The following is a 24,961-nucleotide window of genomic DNA, read 5'->3' on the forward strand; positions in this document are numbered from 1 at the left end:
TATGTATATACGTATATATATATATATATATATATGTGTGTGTGTGTGTATATATATATATATATACGTATGTATATATATATATATATATATATATATGTATATATATATATACATATATATGTATATACGTATATATATATATATGTGTGTGTGTGTGTGTGTGTGTGTGTGTATATATATATATATATATATATATATATATATATACGTATATATACACGTAATTCTTGTGAATGAGCAGCCCAAACCAACTGTATACATTATATATATATATATGTGTGTGTGTGTGTGTGTGTATATATATATATATATATATATGTATATGTGTGTATATATATATACGTATATATATATATATATATATACTGTATATAGTATATATATATATATATATATATATATATATATATATATATACATAAAAAGTACAGTAAAACTGCAGGAAAGGGCACTGGGAGGCAATGTAATGTGATTTTATTTTATTTTCAACGGTATCAGTGTGTTTGGTGCATTTTACATTTGAATTTGCCGCCGGTTCCACCCCCCGGCGGACGTCACGTCGCCGGAGACGGAAGCCGGGGCTCGCAGACAATCGGGAGGAAGCTTCCGCCGCCGCACACCGCTCGCAGTCTTCACTGGATCCCGGAGAAAAGGTAAGTAAAACCTCTTCCAGCATCCAGCGATCTTCTTAGCGCTACCCCGAGTGTGACTCGGGGTTACCGCTTTTGGCACTAAAATCTTACCCCGAGTCACACTCGGGAATACCGCTAGGAAGGTTAAAGTAACGCAGTGCCGTATCGCAAAAAATGGCCTGGTCATGAAGGGGGGTAAATCCTCTGGAGCTGAAGTGGGAGGTGCTAAAAACACAGGTCAACTGAGCGATTTTAATGCCACCAACCCCCCCCCCCCAACTGCAGGTCTAAACGAGCCTTTAGGTGCCATTTACACCTAAATGTAGCTGGAACATGCATTCCTGTTTGCTTTTTTGTGAGTTTTTCACGTGTTAACATGCATCACGCCTAGGGCTGCCCTACATGCAAGGAACGCCCCAAAGTCGCTCCAGAACCGTTTTGCGGTCATGGAGCGTCGGGCACTTTTTTCAGTGGGCGTTTTGCCTCATTTGTAGCACATTTTGTTGCACGGCAAAACTCACGTCTGCTACCCACCTGCTTGGGGTGTCTTTAAGAATGAATGGCAGTACAAGCATGACCCACGATTGCAGCGCAATTCCAAAATGCGCAGCAAAATGCAATTTTTTGTGTGCGTTTTGATGCGCATTTAGGAAACGCATAGCTGTGAATGCAATCCTAATGACAAAAGTGTTAAAATGTTACACATACCACAAAGTGTATAAATCAATAATGTTACATTCTGCAAAACATCAATAAAGAGTGCTCCCGAGGCCCGTTCACACCTGAGCGACACCAAGAATTGCTGCCGCTTCGTATTTTTTAGTGCGTTTTTGGAGCAGCAACATTCATTTTAAATGGGATTCCCTCAAAAAACGCGCCAAAGAAGCCCATGTACCAAATTCTGCCCTTTTGCAGGTGCGGTGCGGTTAATTCCTGATGGCACCCCCATGCATCTGCAAATGCCAACGTTTTCGAACATGCCAAAATGCATGGTGCCGCAGCTTCACGCATTTCAGTGCAGAAAGATTTCTCCAAAGGGTCAGGGACTTCTTTTGGGAATTTCTCATGCATAGGGAAGCCCCTTGAAATGAATAGGCTGCCCTACAAGTGACGCACAGAACTGCTCACGCGCTTTGATGATGTGAACAGAGCCTTAGGCTTTGTTTACACTTGCAGTTGGGGGGCCATAAAAAAGGCAGTTGAGCTGCAGTTTTACCACCTCCCGACCTACCTCTTAACCTAACACATGGCACAGCCATGGCGCCTCAGTGAGCATTCAGCAAGCACTACTGCTGCCAAACGCAACCGATTCAAGTGAATGGGGCCACCCTTACAATTGTTCTACAACAGCTTGCAATGCCTGAGGTTGTGGCACTGTGCTGCAGGCATTCAAGGGTCCCCTCCTGTCAGCAGATTGTCAATCATAGGCGTGCACAGGGGGTGTGCCAGGTGTGCCTATGTGCACTTTGTGCGGTGCCAATTCCCCCTACTGCCCGGGCTTCCCCCACTTGTTGCCCCCCACACCGCAGTGCTGCTGACTTCCCTCCCCCAGCTGCTGCGGGGGATGATTCAGGATGGAGAGTGGGGGAAGGGGCTAGTAAATATGTAATTTACTGGCCCCTTCCTTTTCCAAATGCACACAGTGAATCTACTCACTCACTGTGTGCATTCATAAACGAAGCATAGTAAACTGTGTTTACTATGCTTCAGTTTGTGAATGAACAGGAAGCCGCTCAGCACAGAGCACATCCCATTGTTCACTGCCCCGTGCAGCTGAGGCTGCAGAGAAAGGCATGTGTGTTTGAGTTTTGGGGTGCACACCCTAATGCAATAGGCTGCGCACATCTACAGTGGGTACGAAAAGTATTCAGACCCCCTTAAATTTTTCACTTTTTGTTATATTGCAGCCATTTGCTAAAATCATTTAGGTTTATTCTTCTTCCTCATGAATGTACACATAGCTCCCCATACTGACAGAAAAACACAGAATTGTTGACATTGTTGCAGATTTATTAAAAAAGAAAAATTGAAATATCACATGGTCCTAAGTATTCAGACCCTTTGCTGTGACACTCATATATTTAACTCAGGTGCTTTCCATTTCTTCTGATCATCCTTGAGATGGTTCTACACCTTCATTTGAGTCCAGCTGTGTTTGATTATACTGATTGGACTTGATTAGGAAAGCCACACACCTGTCTATATAAGACCTTCCAGATCACAATGCATGTCAGAGCAAATGAGAATCATGAGGTCAAAGGAACTGCCTGAAGAGCTCAGAGACAGAATTGTGGCAAGGCACAGATCTGGCCAAGGTTACAAAAAGATTTCTGCTGCACTTAAGGTTCCTAAGAGCACAGTGGCCTCCATAATCCTCAAATGAAAGACGTTTGGGACGACCAGAACCCTTCCTAGAGCTGGCCGTCCGGCCAAACTGAGCTATCGGGGGAGAAGAGCCTTGGTGAGAGAGGTAAAGAAGAACCCAAAGATCACTGTGGCTGAGCTCCAGAGATGCAGTCAGGAGATGGGAGAAAGTTGTAGAAAGTCAACCATCACTGCAGCCCTCCACCAGTCGGGGCTTTATGTCCTAAGTGTCCCCATTGCAAGATGTACCCCCCTATCTACTTAAAGGGGTCACGTTCGTTGGGAAGTACTGCCCCTAAAGTTTGACAGGGCAGCACGTCTTGCATCACGGGGGCAGCATATGTAAACCCACATCTGCTGCCCTTGCAGCTTCAGGAGGAGTAGGTGGAAGGAAATAAAGATGGGGTTCAGCTGTGTGTTTTTACTGCCCCATCCTGCAAATCATCATTGAAATAGCAAAGAGAGCTCTTGTGATCAGTGTACCGGATATTTGTTGCTTTGTACTAATCTGAGACTTCCAGCAAGGCCCGGAGTAATGAAAGAAAAACCTAGACGGAGGGCCGACATGACAGGGTTAAAAGGGGGTTTGGACTTGGAGTAGTAATTTAAGGAGGGTTTAAAGGAAATAGTAAAGGAATACTTACTGGATTGGTGGAGCGTAGGGAACAGGTGGGGCTTTAGGGGTCAAACAGTAGGAGAGTCCTGGAGAGGTCTTCAATCAGAGAGACGACGTCAGAACAACTTCCCACCCACCCTCCCCTTTTTGTTTGGTGGTTATGTTCTTGTGTCATTTTGGGCTGTTTCCCTTGGTGGTATGTCATGGCAGCTGGCGGGCAGAGATGTATAGCCGGGGTCCTCAATAGGCGGACTCCGGGCCACCTCCGGACCCACACGCACTTAAATCTGGACCGCCGAAGCGGTCTGCTTCCTTCTGTCTCAGCGGGGGGCAGAATGGAGAGGATCGGGAGGATCGGAGTGGCTGTGTTTTACACTGGCAGCGCTGCATTATTACAAAAAGCAGAGTTCTTCTGCGGCGGAGAGGATGTCCTACAAAGTCCCGCCTCCTGGGCCGGCTCTTACCTATGATAGACAGAACACTGGTGACATCTATCATAGGAGCCGGTGTCCAGGAGGCGGGACTTTGTAGGACATCCTCTCCGTCAGGTAAGCAGAAGAACTCGGCTTTTTGTAATCATGCAGCGCTGCCAGTGTAAAACACAGCCACTCCGATCCTCCCAATCCTCTCAATTCTAACCCCCCCGCTGATGACAGAAGGAAGCAGACCGCTTCGGCGGTCCAGATTAATGGGGGCACGCACACTTGTCAATCTGCATTATTGGGGGCACACACACTGGTTAATCTGCATTATTGGGGGCACGCACACTGGTCAATCTGCATTATTGGGGGCACACACACTGGTCAATCTACATTATTGGGGGCACGCACACTGGTCACTCTGCATTATTGGGGGCACACACACTGGTCAATCTGCATTAATGGGGGCACGCAAATGGTCGCTCTGCATTAATGGGGGCACGCACATGTTCGCTCTGCATTAATGGGGGCACGCACAATGGTCGCTCTGCATTAATGGGGGCACGCACAATGGTCGCTCTGCATTAATGGGGGCATGCACAATGGTCAATCTGCATTAATGGGGGCACGCACAATGGTCGCTCTGCATTAATGGGGGTACGCACAATGGTCGTTCTGCATTAATGGGGGCACGCACACTAGTCAATCTGCATTAATGGGGGCACGCACACTGGTCAATCTGCATTAATGGGGGCATGCACATGGTCGCTCTGCATTAATGGGGGCACGCACATGGTCGCTCTGCATTAATGGGGGCACGCACATGGTCGCTCTGCATTAATGGGGGCACGCACACTGGTCGCTCTGCATTAATGGGGGCACGCACATGGTCGCTCTGCATTAATGGGGGCACGCACATGGTCACTCTGCATTAATGGGGGCACGCACACTGGTCGCTCTGCATTAATGGGGGCACGCACATGGTCACTCTTCATTAATGGGGGCACGCACAATGGTCGCTCCGCATTGGATGGGGGCAAGTTTTGGGGAATGGCTTTTTTTGTTGTTGGCGTTCTGTATTTGGAATTTGATGGTCACTTTTCCGGACCTCGGACTGAATGGAAAATTTGTAAGTGGACCTTTCAAGTTTACATTTGAGTACCCCTGATGTATAGTAACTAAGTAGAACTACTTCACTACTGTACTTAAGTACGGAAAGGCGGTATCTGTACTTTCCTAGAGTAGAATTTTTTTCTCCTACTTCCACTTTTACTTCACTACATTTTTTCGATGATTTCAATACTTCTACTCCAATATTTTTTTTTTGTGCTGCATAGTTACTCGTTACAATTATAAAAATTACCACTGCCAGAACAGTAGATGGCAGGTTTCATGAAGTTAAAAAAAATGTGTATAATGTCATGTGTACTTTTGACCTTTGACTTCTTTTGACTTCTTTCTTTAATAACTTTAACTTTAATAAACTTTTGACTTCTTTCTTTAATAACTACATAACACAGTACTTGTACTTTTACTTTCAGTACTTGAGTAGCAAATTTTTTTAAAAAACTACTGGTACTTTTACTTTCAGTACTTGAGTAGCAAAATTTTTTTAAAAAACCACTTGCAACACTTAAGTACAAAAAAATGTTGAATACTTTAGTACTTCTACTCAAGTCACTTTTTGATCGAGCACTTGTACTTTTACTCAAGTATGGGTTTTGAGTACTTTATACAACTCTGCTGGCGGGGTACAAGGTCCTTGTATGTGCTTTGTTTGATAAATGAAAATTGGTAGGGACCCGTCTTTGGTACGGCTCCCTGTGGATTGTATGGGTTGTATCTGCTAATAGTGGTGATGTCTCAGAGTCGGTGTTTTGCGGCTGGAGGCCTATGTTTGGTTAAGCAGGTACGTGAAGTGGTGGTGCCAACAAGGACCTTGGGGCTCCAATTTTCAGAATGTACTTACTGTTGCTTGTATGATTTATATATGTTATTTATACAATTTGGTTTAATAAAAGGCTGCTTTGGCCATTAAACTCCAGTTATGGTGTCTAGTGTTTTACTTGGGTAAAGAAATAAGGGGGAGTGTTGGTCAGGCAGTTTATAGAGACAAAATCATCTTTTATACCCTAGTCAAGGAAGTTCTGACATCCCTTCAGCACACCAAGATCATAGAAATAGAAAAAACATTGCTAATAAGTTGCAGCTAATAATTACTTTGAGATTGTGTCCTCCTCCTCTTCTTCATCCTGTCCTCCTTCTTCTTTGTGACGCATTGTGTTTATTATTATCAGTCTTATTAATTGGGAGGGACGGGCCCCCAGGGAGCCACTAGTCTTTTCTCAAATTCCCGATGAGAAACTTGACAATTCCGCCCTTGTGATATTTCTTGTTCTTGTAAATGAACTAAACGCCTTCTCATCCACCAAACCGAGCAATGACGCAACGCATCACAGATGAATCAGAATAGGGAATGCTATTGTTTCAGAATGGATGGAGATCGGAGGTAATAAAGTTATGTCCAGATAAGACTTTTTTCAGCTTTGGATAGAGTGGGGAAGGATTAGAACCTTTGTCAGGTTTTATTGCTTTCTGAGGTTCCGCAGTTTTATTTGTGAAGCTCGATACGTACAGTGCCTTGCAAATGTATTCGGCCCCCTTGAACTTTATGACTTTTTGCCACATTTCAGGCTTCAAACATAAAGATATAAAACAGTAATTTTTTTGTGAAGAATCAACAACCAGTGGGACACAATCATGAAGTGGAACGAAATTTATTGGATATTTCAAACTTTGTTAACAAATAAAAAAACTGAAAAATTAGGCGTGCAAAATTATTCAACCCCTTTACTTTCAGTGCAGCAAACTCTCTCCAGAAGTTCAGTGAGGATCTCTGAATGATCCAATGTTGACCTAAATGACTAATGATGATAAATAGAATCCACCTGTGTGTAATCTCAGTATAAATGCACCTGCACTGTGATAGTCTCAGAGGACTGTTTAAAGCGCAGAGAGCATCATGAAGAACAAGGAACACGCCAGGCAGGTCAGAGATACTGTTGTGGTGAAGTTTAAAGCCGGATTTGGAATCAAAAAGATTTCCCAAGCTTTAAACATCCCAAGGAGCACTGTGCAAGCAATAATATTGAAATGGAAGGAGTATCAGACCACTGCAAATCTACGAAGACCTGGCCGTCCCTCTAAACTTTCAGCTCATACAAGGAGAAGACTGATCAGAGATGCAGCCAAGAGGCCCATGATCACTCTGGATGAACTGCAGAGATCTACAGCTGAGGTGGGAGACTCTGTCCATAGGACAACAATCAGTCATATACTGCACAAATCTGGCATTTATGGAAGAGTGGCAAGAAGAAAGCCATTTCTTAAAGATATCCATAAAAAGTGTAGTTTAAAGTTTGCCACAAGCCACCTGGGAGACACACCAAACATGTGGAAGAAGGTGCTCTGGTCAGATGAAACCAAAATCGAACTTTTTGGCAACAATGCAAAACGTTATGCTTGGCGTAAAAGCAACACAGCTCATCACCCTGAACACACCATCCCCACTGTCAAACATGGTGGTGGCAGCATCATGGTTTGGGCCTGCTTTTCGTCAGCAGGGACAGGGAAGATGGTTAAAATTGATGGGAAGATGGATGGAGCCAAATACAGGACCATTCTGGAAGAAAACCTGATGGAGTCTGCAAAAGACCTGAGACTGGGACGGAGATTTGTCTTCCAACAAGACAATGATCCAAAACATAAAGCAAAATCTACAATGGAATGGTTCACAAATAAACATATCCAGGTGTTAGAATGGCCAAGTCAAAGTCCAGACCTGAATCCAATCGAGAATCTGTGGAAAGACCTGGAAACTGCTGTTCACAAACGCTCTCCATCCAACCTCACTGAGCTCGAGCTGTTTTGCAAGGAGGAATGGGCAAAAATTTCAGTCTCTCGATGTGCAAAACTGATAGAGACATACCCCAAGCGACTTACAGCTGTAATCGCAGCAAAAGGTGGCGCTACAAAGTATTAACTTAACCACTTACCGCATATCGACGTAGGGCTACGTCGGTAAACTTTGCGGGCTTATACCGGGATGATGCCTCTAGCTAGAGACATCATCCCGGTACCGTGGTTTGAAGCCGACGGTCGGCTTTCCGTCGGTAACGACCGATGCGGCTCGGGAGCCGCTCGATCGTTACCCGGGGGGCGGGAGGGGACGCCCCCCCCTCCCGCCGCTTTCCGTGGCTTTGCTCGGGGCTCCCGGTGGGTGAGCACCCAGCCGGCACGTCCGCCAGCTGGATGGAGTCCCGATGAATGCCGGAAACGGCATCGATCGGGTCTCCGATGACGTAACCCGGAGGCGGCGTCCATGACGTCACGTCCGGGTTACTGTGCTGCAAAAGGCGGCAAATTTGAAAAACGGCTGTATGCAAAAACGCCATTTTCAGCGTTTTGCAAACACGGAAGTGTAGTGGAGGAGTCTAGGGTCTTTTAGACCCTCGATCCCTCCATAAAGTGTACCTGTCACTACATATTGGTGTCACAAGGGATGTTTACATTGCTTGTGACAGCAATAAAAGTGATCAGATTTTTTAAAAAAAAAAAAAAAAACCTGTAATAAAGTTAAAAAAAAAGAAAAAATAAATAGGAAAAAAAAAAAAAAAATTTAGCAGCCCCCGTCACCGTTAGCTCGCGCACAAAAAAAAACATATACGCAAGTCGAGCCGCGAATTAAATCGCTGTTCAACGCACACATGTAAGGTATCGCCGCGATCACCAGAGCGTGGGCAATAATTTAAATAAAAGAGCTACACTCTAACTCTAAACTGCTAACCGTTAAATAAATTTAAAGCATCGCAGATTGAGATCTCTATTGACCGTAGTTTGTCGCCATCCCACGGGGGAGCGCAATTTTAAACCGTAACATGTTGGGTATCTATTTACTCAGAGTGACATCATCTTTCACAATATACAAAAAAAATGGGCTAACTTTACTGTTTAGTATTTTTTTAATGCAGTGAAATGTGATTTTTCAATTTTTTTCCAAAAAAATGGCGTTTTAAAGACCGCTGCGCAAATACCGCGTGACAAAAATTTTTGCAATGGCCGACATTTTATTCTCCAGAGTCTTTGCTAAAAAAATTTATATAATGTTTGGGGGTTCTAAGTAGTTTTCTAGGAAAAAATACTGGTTTTAACTTGTAAACAAAAAGTGTCCAAAATAGGGCTGGGGCTTAAGTGGTTAAGGGGGCTGAATAATTTTGCACGCCCAATTTTTCAGTTTTTTATTTGTTAAAAAAGTTTGAAATATCCAATAAATTTCGTTTCACTTCATGATTGTGTCCCACTTGTTGATTCTTCACAAAAAATTACAGTTTTATATCTTTATGTTTGAAGCCTGAAATGTGGCAAAAGGTCGCAAAGTTCAAGGGGGCCGAATACTTTCGCAAGGCACTGTATGTCACAATATGGGAAAAATGAACATGAAGAGGAAGTCAGGAAGGCCCTTAGATGTCACAGATCAGGGCAAAATTTACATGGAAAGTCCACAGGGCGACAGACCATCCAAAACGGTGCGATACACAACACAGTGATCCTCCACCAGATTCTAAATGCTCACCAGATTTGCCAGGGAGCCAAGCCTGTGGGCAAAGGGAATATCACCTTACAGGTATCGGGACATCCTTATCTTCTGAGTAGATGCACTAAATAGATTGCTCATCACATGGAGCCATCATCTTTCTGGCTCCATGTGATGAGCAATCTATTTAGTGCATCTACTCGGAAGATGAGGATGTCCCGATACCTGTAAGGTGGTATTCCCTTTGCCCATAGGAGTTTGATTCAAGGCTTGGCTCCCTGGCAAATCTGGTGAGTATTTATATGTACCTGGTGGAGGATCACTGTGTTGTGTATCGCACCGTTTTGGATGGTCTGTCACCCTGTGGACTTTCCATGTGAATTTTGCACCGATTTGTGGCATCTAAGGGCCTTCCTGTCTTCCTCTTCGTCTTCATTTTTCCTATATTGTGACATATGTATTGGGCTTTACACATATGGACTATATACGATTGGAGTATTTATCAGTGCTGAACTGTTTCCTTTTCTTGTTGTTTAGAAGGCATATATTCACCTTTTTAGTGCCAGCAGCTTATGAACACATAGCGCTCACTCTCCATTGTTTTATTTGTGAAGCACCCTCCTAGATTTCTTACTAAAATGTTTGGTAAATTCAGTTCTTTTTTTGGCTCCTCTGTAATCAATGGAGCAGTTTGTGATTGCTTTGGGCTGTTCTGGGTTTCACTGCCTGCGGGTTTGATTGTTTACCCCTGCCTCCTGGAAGATTATAGAGTGCAGTGGGTTGGGAAAGGCAAATCAGCAGTCTGAATAGTTATGTTGTCTCTGGGGGAGGGTGCCCAGTAGGTGGCCATGGAGTGCATAAATAGTCTGGAAAAAACCAAATAGTGTACAAGAACACAGTACATACCGTGCTCCTAGAAAAAATGCAATTTAGTCAATTGGAACTTTCATCTGTATCTGGTCTACATCAAAATGGTAGAGGAATGGATGAAGCAACTGGATGGATGGCTGAACAGGAGAAGGGACCAAGCCTGGAACCTGTGTAGCTCCCGCAGAAGATCTGAGTAGGATCACCTCAACGTAGAAGAAAACGAATAGCAGAATGCTGAGGTCAGTATTAAATAAAAAACAGTTTATTAAAATAAGTTTAAAATAAGCAAACCTTCATTGAAGTTAGCATGAAAAAGCATGTATAGGGAACACCTGAGACCAAGCAGCTGTACTCAGTGTGAGGCCATAGGCATCACTGAGTAAACAGAGACTCAGGATGACAGGGACCCAGCCAGCTCAAAGTATGGATAGGAATGCATTTGAAGAAGAGGGAAAAGTCCCTGGAAACACTTCATGCATCCCCCCCCCCCCCCCCCGACATCCACCAGGCATTTCAACAGCTGTCATCCTCATGTGCAGCCTAGAATGCCGCCGGTAGTATCCATACTTTGAGCTGTCTGGCTCCCTGTCATCCTCAGTCTCTGTTTACTCAGTGACACCTACAGCCTCACATAATGTCTCCTTGGACACTTTTTTTTGCCTTCAATGAAAATCCCTTTTTTTTATCCGAATCCTCTGCTTTTGCTGTACCTTACCACAGTGAGGTACGTAATTTCTGTCCACCCGCCCATTGGCTCCTGGGATATCAGTGTCATCAATCCCAGGAGTCAATGGGCATCCCCCGCTTGTAGCATGTAACAATGAGTGCACATCGCTTTTTCCTATATATAGTACACAAGATCAAGAGGTGCATGCTGGGTAGCCAGCGGTGCCATATCACAGAAGGAGAAATGAGTGGGCTTTAGATGCCCACATTGAAGATGGGAGCACACTTGCTGGCGAGAGCAGAGTGAGTATTCGAGAAAGTAAAATAATTACATAACCTACATGTATTACTCATACTTTTATGTATAGGATTAGTTGCACAGTTTTCACAGCAGTGTTTGTGACTTTGAAATCGTACAACTTCACTTAAAATCGCATGATTTCAAAGCAACTTCATACACGGATGTCTATGCAAGTCGCACCTGAAATCGCCAAAAGTAGTGTATGAACTACTTTGTTAAATCGGTGATGCAACGCAAAGTTCACATGACAAGTCGCAACGATGTGGATGGGGTTATGAGTACAGATCTGAGTGTAGTATATTAGTGACTGTGTGCTACTACTAACCCTTGCAAATTAGTGCCAGCGCTTGATACAATTTGGACAATTCTTGTAGTAGCTCAAAAGTTGCTTATTACTTTAACTGCTATGGGAGGGATTAAGGTAAGAAGCTTTGTCAAAGGCAAGAGTGTCCTCATAATACTCTGCAGGGTTTTTGGAGTATCCAACAGTTCTCTGCACCCCATCCAAGTTAAATTTGCAATAAAGCATCAAACAAGTACTCTGCTGATTACACTGGGAGAGAAGCAGCTGTCACACTGACAGTTTCTGCTAATTACACTGGGAGAGCAGCAGCTGTCACGCTGACAGTAGAGTACTCTGCTGATTACACTGGTAGAGCAGCAGCAGCTGTCACACTGACAGTTGAGTACTCTGCTGACTACACTGGTAGAGCAGCAGCTGTCACACTGACAGTTTCTGCAAATTACACTGGGAGAGCAGCAGCTGTCACGCTGACAGTAGAGTACTCTGCTGATTACACTGGGAGAACAGCAGCTGTCACACAGACAGTAGAGTACTCTGCTGATTACACTGGGAGAGCAGCAGCTGTCACACTGACAGTTTCTGCTGATTACACTGGGAGAGCAGCAGCTGCCACGCTGACAGTAGAGTACTCTGCTGATTACACTGGGAGAGCAGCAGCTGTCACACTGACAGTTTCTGCTGATTACACTGGGAGAGCAGCAGCTGTCCCACTGACAGTTTCTGCTGATTACACTGGGAGAGCAGCAGCTGTCAAACTGACAGTTTCTGCTGATTACACTGGGAGAGCAGCAGCTGCCACACTGACAGTAGAGTACTCTGCTGATTACACTGGTAGAACAGCAGCTGTCACATTGACAGTGGAGTACTCTGCTGATTACACTGGTAGAGCAGCAGCTGTCACACTGACAGTTTCTGCTGATTACACTGGGAGAGCAGCAGCTGTCACGCTGACAGAAGAGTACTCTGCTGATTACACTGGGAGAGCAGCAGCTGTCACGCTGACAGTAGAGTATTCTGCTGATTACACTGGGAAAACAGCAGCTGCAACACTGACAGTGGAGTACTCTGCTGATTACACTGGGAAAACAGCAGCTGCAACACTGACAGCGGAGCTCCCTGCTGATTACACTGGGGTCATTGCTCTCCAGGTGTAATTAAAAGACCCATGCTGTCACTTTGACAGCTGGTCAACTGCACTCTGTGTATTAAAAGTGTACAGATCTCCCGACACAGAAAAAGACTAGCTGTTACATTGACAGTGGAGTTTACACTGGAAGAGCTGCTCTCTGATTGTAATTAGCAGTAATAGGCTGTCTTTTTGACAGCCTAGTCCTACAGATTGCAGTAGATGGCTGTGGCACTGCAGAGCCATAAGAGGCTCCTGTCCCAACTGTTCCCTCTCTACATATCCCCCAAGGCAGTTGCCTCTACTAAAGAGAAGGAAGGTAACAAAGTTACAAAATTACAAAATTTCTTGGGGTCATGTGGTCCCTGTGGCCCGTCAGAAGGTGATCTGATGTCCACTGGTTGCCCGGCTCCAGACCCCTCCTATATTATGAGCAGAATAGCCAATTAGGTAGTGTGCCATACCTCAGTGACTTTTGTTTCTCCGTCTCTGCAGAGACTCGGCATTGTTCTGTGCGCTGTCCCCAGAGCTTTAGAACACCATGTACAATTTGCACATCAGACATGGAAAGAAGGTCAGGACCATTGATATTCTATTCAGCTCTTGCACCAAGCTTAACAATGTTCTAGAAAGGAGTGGAAGCGCTGTCCTTCTCCGCAAGGATAAAAAAAAAAAAAAAATCTTTTCTTTTACCTTCCGTAAAGTAGATCTAAACCCAATCTCTATTTTTTACATAAACCTTTAGGCCCCTTGCACACGGGGCCTTCTACCTGCTGTGCGTCCCTTGTGCAGTGTCCAGCCCCCATGCCTGTAACATGTCAAAGTCTACGGCAGGCTGTGGTTGGAAAGGACTGAATCGTGTACTTAATGGTACTTGTATTGAGGGCCCTATGTGTTCAGAGAAGAATGCCTGGAACGCAGAAGATCTATGTTCAGGGGATTCATCCCTGAATGCATAGGCTCCAAGCACAGGTACCACTTACAACTGCAATAAGCCCTGTCCACCTGCAGCCTGCCATAGACTTTGAAAGGCATCTGTCCTTCCTGGGCACACTAAAGCACGACGCATTACAGCTAAATAGTCTCTTGTGCAAGGGGCCTTACATGTTGATGTAATTTCAAAAGTAGTTTCCAGTCTTTTCAAATGTAGCGCTACCCCCCCAGGGGACACTGGTATAAAAATGGTTCTTCACTAAAAGTAAACAGGCTGCCCACCACCACAGGCACAAGTCCATGCACTCCAGCTCCATGCACTCCAGCTCCAATAACTCTAGATAATAGCTTTTTGAAATCTATTGCTTGCAGAACTTTAAACAAGAGAGGGGATAGGGCATGGGAGGGTTAGGGATACTCTAAAGCACTGCAAAGAAACAAGAGGAATCTCTTCTTTTGGGTCACACCTCAGTTTCTCCTGAGGACGGGGAACAACCAGTACCCGGAGCCGGAGAGCAATCTCAATCCAAGCTATCTCTGGCAGTTACATCCTAAAAGCACACAGTCATCAGGAATCTGTTCAGGGTCATTACTCACAAGTCCTCAGGACAGATGCACATGTTTCAGCTTCCTCTAGACGCAATTCAGTGAGGGAGACAATCCTTCTCCAGGCCCAATCCCTTTGGTGAAGCCCCACTGCCAGCCCCTCGGGTAGATCACTCCAGGCCCTCAGACCTGGCACAGCTGAGACCTCAAGAACAGCTACACTGTCCACTGGCTACCTCAGAGGGGCAGCAGCCCCCCCCCCCCCAGGCTTGGAACCCTCCTGGGGAGAGAGAACAATCTCTCCAAGGCTTTAGACTATTTATCACCTCCCAGCCACCTTCTTGACACTCCTTTCCAGGAATTGGCCAGGCCATGATGAACTTTCAAGCTGGTAATTTGAATCTCCCTCCCTATGTTCTGAAAGCCTTTTCCAGTGGTAGGGGGAAGCAATCAAACTCCCAGCCTGGGAAACCCTGAACAGACCAGAACATACACTCACTGCTCCCTTGACTACAGAAGGATACAAAACCTAAATTTGCCTAGCATTCTATGCTAGGAGGATGCTACACACATTTTCTAAAAAAATGCAGATTTTAATAAAATAATATCTCATCCTTCCATGAGGGTCCTTGTTCAGAACAAAGTCACAAAATAACATTCAAAATTTTACAAGGCAATAAACATTACAAAATATCTGACTTTATTTCTTGTTTAATACAGTTCTAGTACTCCTCCTTCCTCCCTCTGCACAGCCATGAACATGAATAGTCAGCAGAGCGTCCTTAGCTGGGCCGGCGCTCCCTCTAGATGAACTAGGCAGCCGCCTAGGGCGCGCTGCTGCCTAGGGGGCTCAGCCACGGCCCGCTGACTTCCCTGTTAGCCTGGCCTGGAAACACGAGGGGCCCTACACAGGGCTGGGGCACTGACAGACTGCAGAGAAAGCAGCAGCAGCGGAGGACATCCATCATGGCTGCTGCATAGGAGGTCAGCAGCACCTCAGCCTGTGAGCAGGGCACAGCGGAGGAGGCAGAGGAGGTAAGCATGAGGTCAGTGGAGTAGGCAAAGTAGGCAGGCACAGTTGGGGAAGCGGAGGAGGTAAGCATGAGGTCAGTGGAGTAGGCGAAGTAGGCAGGCACAGTTGGGGAAGCGGAGGAGGTAAGCATGAGGTCAGTGGAGTAGGCGAAGTAGGCAGGCACAGTTGGGGAAGCGGAGGAGGCGGGCGTGAGGTCAGCAGAGGAGGAGCAGGAGGGCACAGCTGGGGAGTTGGAGGAGGCTGGACTCTGAACATAGCTGGTAATTCAGCACTCTGACCCTGTCATCTGCGCAGCCCTAGGCAAGACTAATGACCCCCCAACACCGGCGGGCGGGCGGGGGGTGCAGAGAGTGTTAGTCTTGCCTAGGGTGGGAAATACTTAAGTACCAGCCCTGGTCCTTGGTAATAAAGTGGCTATCGGATAGAAGTGCCAATGGTCAGTGTGCCAAAACACATCATCCTGTGTACATCAGGAGCTGGGCAACTGGCGCTATTCTGACCACGTGCGTCTCTTCATTATGGACAGCAAGTTAGAACAAACGTGAGTTTCTCGCCGTAAGCAACATGTCACTTCCACACCCACCCAACTCGCCAGATTTGGCTCCTGCGGACTTCACCTCTTCCTGAAGATGAAGATCCAGCTCAAAGGTCGACATTTACCACCATTGCGGAGATCCAGTATGAATAGCAGAAGGTGCTTGACACGATTCAAAAAGAAGACTTCCAGGACACATTCCAGAAGTGGCAGGAACGCTGGGAGCGCTGTATTGCTGTGTAAGGGGACTATTTTGAAGGTGATAGTGTGTAAACGTAGATAAATAAAGTACTTAATTCTAAACAGAGCTAGTCTCGAAATTTCTTGATACCACCTCATACGTCTTCTTCAGAAAATGGAATTTGTCATGTTTAGTTTTGTGTGCCTCCTATTTTTATTATTTTTTTTAACAGATAACATTGCCACAGTGTCACCGGCAGCAGGAAGGTCATTTTTGGGAGAGCTTTCATTGAGAATTAATGACAAAAAAATATTCCAATGACAAGAGGCTCTGAAAAATGCGGCATAAGCAAAACATGGATCTCAATTGTGACCTCTCACTGGCTCATAAAGTCATTGAAACATCTCTCCAAAGGTCGATGGATAACAAAGGAGGGAGATATGGACTCTTTTTATAAAGGTATTTTTTAGTGTTCAGTTAAACAAATAGAGCCAATAATTGGTCAGTTACAATGCAAAGTAACCATGTGCAGACTGGAAAGACTTACATAACCAAGGCACTAAGCCTTACAGTATATATATATATATATATATATATATAAACAAAAAAATTAAGAAAAATAACAAATAGAAAAATTCTGGATCCAAGCCAATGTATTGGTTTGGGTTTTGCAGAAACATCAGGCGATGTGTTGGGATACACATAGACATGAGCTATCAAATTTTATACCAAAGACTTGAAATGAACAGATCCTAACTTTCCATAATATTCATGTAAGTTAACCCAGAAATAAGAAGGCAGGAGAAGTGTGAAAAGGGAAGCAGAATAAGAAAAGAAGAAAAGGAAGGAGACGAGGAAAAGGAGTCCTAGGGAGTCCACGAAACGGGACCACTAGATCGACAGAAGAGTATTGTCAAATCAAGATGCCTGTGCGTGGGTAATCCAAGGTTGCCAAACCCAAAGAAATTTTTAATGGCTGTCTGATACTATGGCAGTCACGTTCTCATTGACCATAATATCTTTAACATGGTTTCTGACAGCTTTGAAGCTGAGATTGGGGTTTTCCAAGCTTTTGCAATGGTCAATTTCGTTGTAGTAAAGAGGTGCAGGCCCAATTGTTGTTCGGGGCAAAGCAATTCATTGATCGGTTTGCAAAGAAGAGCTTTGTACGAATGTCTGTTAAAGCGGAGTTCCGGGATAAAAAAAAATTTTAAGCTAAAAATACCCCCGGGACAGTCGGGGCTAGTGCATTTAAGCAACAATAGACTCTGAACTGTCCCCTGTTTCACTTACCTGTAAGAAGAAATACTTACCTTGAAAATGTTTTGTCCAGCGCTGCCATCTCAGGTGTGGGCAGCTGAAGCCGAAGCGTGTCCTCTTCGGTGACGTTGCAGTCCCTGACATCACCGAAGAGTGAATTTGGGTTGGAGGAATTTGACTGTGAGTCCTAACCTCAACCTGATAGAACACCTTTGGGATGAATAAGAGTGGAGACTGCGAGCCAGGGCTTTCCGTCCAACATCAGTGCCTGACCCCACAAATGTGCCTCTGGAAGAATGGTCAAACATTCCCATAGACACAGTCCTAAACCTTTTGCACAGCCTATATATAGGGACTGCTGATGAACTTGGATCCCCCACTCCTGTACAGCCAGGCACACCAAATTTTCACAAGTACCCAGAGCCAGGTAACAAACCGTGACTTTTTTTTTGTTATTTATTGAGGGTTAATAAGTTTGATAGGGATGGGAGGGTATGGGAAGCCCACTTGACTTCCGCAAAACGTCAGGGACATTTTCCTATATACAGTCAATGTAAAGTCTCCTTCACTTGCCTCCTGCACACACTTTCTTGCTTCAGCTAAATCACTGTAGGATAATCTGACAGTCTCCCAGTCAGATTTTAGCAAAAGTAATTTACAGGCAGGAACTCGTAGCCCCTTGTTGTGTAGAAAAGATGTAGTGAAACAGCTTGTAACTTCTCCTCTGTGGCCACTGATTCCAGCACCACCTCTTCAGGCACTGCCAACCCACCTGGCTGCAGCTGCCCTTTTCACTAGCCCTCCAGGCTAACTCTTACACCAGTCCTCCCTACTGACTTTTCTCAAGCCCACCCGGCTGACTCTCAGGAGATCTCTCAGGGAAGGAATGACGACTTAAGCACACCACTGTCTTTAGGGAGACTGGCTACATGTGTTAGTCCCCCAACAGTGCTAATCTACTCACGCTGTCCTCTCATGCTACCGTGCCTCCAGGATACCATCTCCTGTGTGGTTTTAGAATGATCCTTTCAGCACCAAGCCTTGGCCCAAGGAAGGACAACACCCCCTCCTCAGACTAGAGGGCACCCCTCAGGACCCCCGAAAGTCTCCTAAAAACTGTTTCTCCATCTTCCACCCATCTGTCCTGCTGGCATGGCCCATGTCTATTTATGGAGTGGTCTCAGACCCCTGCAATCCTAATATTCAAGGCAGCTCTTCCTAACCTTCGCCCACTAATTCTAGAAGATTCTCCAAACTTCTAGACCAGGGGAGGCACAAGAAAGCTGCCAGGATGAGTTACCCAGCCCTTGAACCTTACTGAACCCTGGCCAAGATTCCATGGCTCAGACTTAGCTCTGAGCCAAACTATATTTTATGTACTCTAAATTCTAACACACCCTGTACTAACTTCTAGCACACACTAGAGGGTGCTACACACACACATATATATACAAATACATACATACATACTGTATATATATATATATATATATACACTGATCAAAAAAAATTAAAGGAAAACTTTGAAAACACATCAGATTTCAATGGGGAAAAATATAATGCTGGACATCTATACTGATATGGACTGGGTAATGTGTTAGGACCAAAAGGATGCCACATTGTTTGATGGAAATGAAAAATATCAACCTACAGAGGGCTGAATTTAATGACACATGACAATTTCATTGCAGCAATTCAAAATGGTACTCAGTAGTTTGTATGGCCCCCACGTGCTTGTATGCATACCTGACAACGTCGGGGAATGCTCCTAATGAGATTACGGATGGTGTCCTGGGGTTTTTCCCGTCAGATCTGGACCAGGGCATCACCAAGCTCCTGAACAGACTGCGGTGCAACCTGGCAGCATCAGATGGACCAAAACATAATGTCCCAGAGGTGTTCTATTGGATTTAGGTCAGGCGAACGTGGGGGCCATTCAAAGGTATCAATTCCTTCATCCTACAGAAACTGGCTACATAGTCTCCCCACATGAGACAGGGAATTGTCATGCGCCAGGAGGAACCCAGGAGCCACTGCACCATCCTAAGGTCTGACAATGGGTCCAAGGATTTCATCCTTATACCCAATGGCAGTCAGGGTTCCATTGTCTAGTCTGTAGAGGTCTTTGCGTCCCTCCATGGATATGCCTCCCCAGACCATCACTGACCCACCACCAAACCGGTAATGCTGAATGATGTTACAGGCAGCATAACGCTCTCCATGGCTTCTCCAGACCATGTCTATCACATGTGCTCAGGGTGAACCTGCTCTCACCTGAAAATCACAGGACGCCAGTGGCGGACCTGCCAATTCTGGTGTTCAATGAGTTTCATGGTGCCGGGCATTGAGCACAGACAGGGCCTGCTAGAGGACGTCGGCCCTCAGGCTACCCTCATGAAGTCTGGTCCTGATTGCTTGGTCAGAGACATTCACAACAGTGGCCTGCTGGAGGTCATTTTCTAGGGTTCTGGCAATGCTCATCCTGTTCCTTCTTGCACAAAGAAGCTGCTCTCACCTGATTGTTTGGTCAGAGACATTCACACCAGTGGCCTTCTGGAGGTCATTTTGTAGGGTTCTGGTAATACTCATCCTGTTCCTTGTTGCACAAAGAACCTGCTCTCACCTGAAAAGCACAGGGCGCCAGTGGCGGACCTGCCAGTTCTGGTGTTCAATGAGTTTCACGGTGCCGGGCAGTGAGCACAGGGCCAGCTAGAGGACGTCGGGCCCTCAGGCTACCCTCATGAAGGTCAGAGACATTCACACCAGTGGCCTGCTAGAGGTCATTTTGTAGGGTTCTGGCAATGCTCATCCTGTTCCTTCTTGCAAAAAGAAGCTGCTCTCACCTGATTGTTTGGTCAGAGACATTCACACCAGTGGCCTGCTGGAGGTCATTTTGTAGGGTTCTGGCAATGCTCATCCTGTTCCTTGTTGCACAAAGAACCTGCTCTCACCTGAAAAGCACAGGGCACCAGTGGCGGGCCGGCCAATTCTGGTGTTCAATGAGTTTTTCGGTGCCGGGCAGTGAGCACAGGGCCCGCTAGAGGATGTCGGGCCCTCAGGCTACCCTCATGAAGTCTGATTCTGATTGTTTGGTCAGAGACATTCACACCAGTGGCCTGCTGGAGGTCATTTTGTAGGGTTCTGGCAATGCTCATCCTGTTCTTTCTTGCACAAAGGAGCAGATACCAATCCTGCTGATTGGTTAAGGACCTTCTACGGCCCTGTCCAGCTCTCTTAGAGTAGCTGCCTGTCTCCTGGACTCTCCTCCATGCTCTTGAGACTGTGCTGGGAGACACAGCAAACCTTCTGGCAATGGCACATATTGATGTGCCATCCTGGAGGAGTTGGACTGTCTTTGCAACCTCTATAGGGTCCAAGTATCTCCTCATGCTACCAGTTGTGTCACTGACCCTAGCCAAATGCAAAATTAGTGAAAAACTGTCAGAAAAGATGAGAAGGGAAAAAAATGTCTGTGGCCTCCACCTGTAAAACCATTCCTGTTTTTGAGATTGTCTCGTTGTTGTCCATTTAGAGTGCCTGTTGTTAATTGCATTAACATCAAAGCAGCTGAAACGGATTAACAACCCCCTCTGCTACTTAACTGACCACTTCAATATCCCAGGAATTTAATTGACTTCATGCTTTACTCTGATTTAAAAATGTTCCTTTAACTTTTTTGAGCAGAGTGTATATGTGTATATATATATATATATATATATATACACACACGCTCCTATAAATAAATGTAAATGTAGCACTGCCCCTGTAAGGACTGCTTGATATTTACTCTGTAGGTTCCCCCTGGTTACCAGCACCCCGCCATACTGTAAGGACAAGTCCTTAATTCTTCTTGGCTCACACTCCAATAATCAGTCCAGGGGTATTTGGTTGTTTTGTGGTTTATTGTAAATTGGGGATAGGAGAAGGAAATAGTGGGATACTCCTACTTTAACTATTCACAGTGATTGAGGACTCCTATTTTCTCTGGTTTGCTATAGATTTGAAACAGCCAGGCTGTTGATTCATCCTGCCACTTCGGATGAATGTGGATTAAGCCTCTTATCCTGAAGATGACTTGGTGAACAATTAGTTATCTTCAGGACACTCTACTTAGTATCCTCTCTCTCTTCTTCAGCTGACACCATCCACTGACTGTCCTACTAGCAGGGGTGGCCCCCCCTCAGGTCAGGCCCCTTGACACGAGTCCCTGTACTCATGATACTGTAGTCCCAGGGTCTCCAGTGTCTCCCCTCTCAGTCAGCTCTCCTGGACCTCTGGGTTGAGTGGGTGGAGGCAGCCGACCCCCTCCCTCCGGGACTCTGCTCCCCAGCCAAAGACCACACAGCACATGTGCTCCTGGCTTTTATACAGTATCCCAAAATGCATTGAGGCAACCTGCACTCTGCCAATCATCAGGACTGTATCAAAAGCCTTGGCACCCATTCGTCAGGTTTCCTTCCACTGTCCAACATGCCTCCCTATTGGAACAGTGTGAAACACTCTTTAGAGTGAATGAATCGCATACTGAGCACAATGAGCAGACCTCACTAACAGATCCTGCTCCCTGGTAGGCAGAGAGCAATATAGATTTTATCTGCAGCTCCTCTGGTAAGCAGACAGAGTTCAAAACTATACTTTCTCACTAGCACCTACCTAGGAGGGTGCTACATCTACAAATATTTTAAAATGGATGGTGTCAGTACAGCAGTGGATGGTGTCAGTCAGTTGAGAAGTAGATGGTGTCAGTAGGGCAGAGGACAGTGTCAGTCGAGCAGTGGACAGTGTGAGTAGGGAAGAGACTGGTGTCAGTCTGGCAGTCGATGGTGTCAGTAGTTTTTTATGTTTACTATTCTACTTTTTATTACTTTGTACAATTTTTTTATTATAATTTTTTAATTCTTTTTTATATCATTATTTTTAGGGAGCCCCATTGGGGGGGGGGGCTTTGGGGAATTTTTAGGGGTCTATACAGACCCCTGATGTCTCACTTTTGAGACAGATTCCCCAGTCCCTTTCTCTGCAGCCTCAGCTGCACTGGACTGTGAATGAATGGGAAGTGATCTGTGCTGAGTGGTTTCCTGTTAGTTCACAAACTGAAGCATAGTAAACACAGTTGAGATGCTTTGTATCGGTATTGGTGCATCCCTACTTGAGATGACTGTCAGAAACTGCAGACCTTATAGAGGAAATAATGGTCTGAGAATGTACAGGATACATTGTTGGCTGTGGATATGCTACATGAGGCTAGCATAGATCAATGCTATTATCCTAAATAATGTTCCCACTACAGACTGCTGAGGTTCAAGGGCCACACATCATATACCAAAGGGCTACATGTGGCCCTCAGGCCACAGATTGGACACCAGGGGATTAGAGGCAGTTACTCTTAATTTACTCTAGATGAATGAGCCACATTCACCACCACTGGTGACACATAACCTTATATTTTGCAGCTTTTCCGGTGATCCTTCTCCTGTCTAGCACTCTCTTTTAAATGAAACAAAAAACCCCTCGTCTATATTATTCTTTGGTATCCCACTAGCAGAGATTTTTTTGAGGTCATGTGGTCCTTGTGGGCGGTCGGAAGGTGATTTGACGTCCCCCGGCTGTGATCGCCACCCGGCCCAAGACCCTTTCTGAATTATAAGCAGGATATCCAATTAGGTTGTGCGCCATCCCGCGGCGCCTCTACGCTTACTTCTCCAACTCTGCCGAGACTCAGCTTTGTTCTGCGCGCCGACGTTGTCCCCGGAGCTTCAGAGCGCTGTGTACGATCTGAACATCAGACACGGAAAGAGGGTCAGAAACATTGATATTCTATTCAGCACTTGCACCAAGCGTAAGAATGTTCTGGAAAGGAACGACGTCCTTCTCAAGGTAAGAAAAAAAAATTGACTTTTTAAAAAGTTTAAAAAGTGTAAATTTCTTCTTTTTTTTTGTTGGGGCATGAGCAGTCAAATTCACATCTGTCTTCCTTCTGTATCCAATTAAGGTTGATCCAAATTCAATCTCTGAAATTATAGATAAGCTTTAACATGTTCATGCCATTTCAAAGGTTTTTAGTATTTCAGATATGGAGCGTTTATTAAAATAATCCCTGGTGATCCTCCCATGAGGGTCCTTGTTCAGGAACTTAATGCTATGGGATGACAACTGTCTCCCAAGTGCTCTCCTGCATTGTCATCTGATCACAGGCTCCCCCTGGTGGAGACTATGAGTGACTGTTCTCTGCTGAGGTTTTAGCTTTGTTCTCTCCCCGAAGCTTGAGAACACCATGTACAATGTGTACATCAGACAGCCAGGGATGGTCAGATCAATTTATATTCTACTCTGCACCTGCACCAAGCTTAGCAATGTTCTATAAAGCAGCGTCGTCCTTCTCTACAAGGTAAAAAAAAAAAACTTGTAACTGTAAATTTTGAAAAAGTGGAACTGATTCCATTTGGACATGAACAGTCACATCTTCTGAATAAAGTATATCTAAATCCAATTACTAAAAGGTTACATGAGCTTTAAAATGCACATGCCATTGTTTTAAGGCTGCATTCACGTTAGGACGCTGTGAAAACACGGGCAGAATCACACGTTTCTGCCTGCGTTTTCAGAAACGTGGCAAAGCGCATAATGTGCTTGCGGCGCCATTTTTTCTTAATGGCACCCCAAGCGCCGGTGCGTCTTTGCTGCATTTGTGGCGCAACAAAACACGCGTCAACAAACATGACTGGCTCAGTGCCAGAATTTGTATATGCACTTTCCGAGAATGTTTTGCACACATAGGGAAGCTCATTCAAGTGAATAGGCTGCCGTACGCAAGACAACAAAAAACACCAATGAAAAAACGGGCGGGACCTCTGAATGGGGCCTCAGTCTTTCAAATATGAGGTTTCCAGGAGAGACAGGCAGTCAGCTTCTACTATGCTGACTTTTTGGCTTACTCATAGTGCTCTGCGAATCTGTTGTCATGCATTCTAGTGGATCTAAACCCTAAAATCTAATTTAAAGCGGAGTTCCACCCAAAAGTGGAACTTCCACTATTTTGTTTCCTCCCCCTCTCCGGTGCCACATTTGGCACCTTTCAGGGGGGAGGGGGGAACGGATACCTGTTTTTGACAGGTACCCTTTACCACTTTCGGGATACGGCACTGCGGCGCCGTCCCTCTGAGGTTCGGGCCCCTCCTGCTTCCCCCGCCGCCACACCAATAGAAATGCACAGCGTGCTTCGCGCATGCATAGTAGGGACCCGCCCGTGAAGCCACAAGGCTTCATGGCCGGGTTCCCTTACCGGCAATGGCGGCGGCAGCACTCAACAGCCAATGGAAACATCAGCTGCAGTGCCGACATCATTGGACTCCAGGACAGGTAAGTGTCCTAATATTAAATAGTATGTGTAGCTGCTGACTTTTAATTTTTGGAGGGGATGGAGAGGGAGGCGGAACTCCACTTTAGGTTCTAGCAGTGAAAGGGTCGCTGGTTCGAATCCCAGCTACAACACTACCTGCCTGGAGTTTGCATGTTCTCCCTGTGCCTGCGTGGGTTTCCTCCGGGTACTCTGGGTTCCTCTCACACTCCAAAGACATGC

The sequence above is a fragment of the Pelophylax lessonae genome, assembly GCF_965119305.1.
Source record: "Pelophylax lessonae genome assembly, chromosome: 9".
NCBI classification, from domain to species: domain Eukaryota; kingdom Metazoa; phylum Chordata; class Amphibia; order Anura; family Ranidae; genus Pelophylax; species Pelophylax lessonae.